Below are 455 nucleotides of genomic sequence, written 5' to 3' on the forward strand. Positions count from 1 at the left end.
CTGTATGAATTATAGACTGTTTTAAAGTAAAATTTCAGGTAAGAAGATACATGTAAAAGAAGATGAAAAGTTCATAGAATTTGCAGGAAATAATGGAAGGGCCACAGTGCTTACCAAAGTTTAAAATCTATACTTGTACTTACTAAGCCTAGGTATGTCATGACCTCAGCCTCTGAACTCAAGCGAGGACAAAAAAAAAGGGTAATTCTTGAATCTTGGACCACAACAAGGGAGACCAAGTACTGTCACGCTGTTCCCCATACCTTTGGCACTCAAGGAAAGCCCAACAATCCTCTACCATACATCTATATCAAGATAGACTTTAAATTGGGTCCTTATTCACCAGGGTGGTCATGAATCACTTCCAGAATACATGTTATACTTTTATTTTAATTTTGTTGGACTGCTGAAGGCATGGAGGCCATGGTGATTACTTACATCTTTTCAGAGTATCT

General features: G+C 37.6%; 1 protein-coding gene across 4 annotated transcripts in view; it reads left to right on the top strand.

Annotated features, from left to right (window-relative positions):
* LOC119590682 (zinc finger protein OZF-like) overlaps positions 1-455 on the top strand; it is a 5285-nt gene that overhangs the window by 549 nt on the left and 4281 nt on the right. The gene's annotated exons all lie outside the window — the stretch shown is intronic.

Source organism: Penaeus monodon, chromosome 27 (assembly GCF_015228065.2).
Source record: "Penaeus monodon isolate SGIC_2016 chromosome 27, NSTDA_Pmon_1, whole genome shotgun sequence".
NCBI classification, from domain to species: Eukaryota; Metazoa; Arthropoda; class Malacostraca; order Decapoda; family Penaeidae; genus Penaeus; species Penaeus monodon.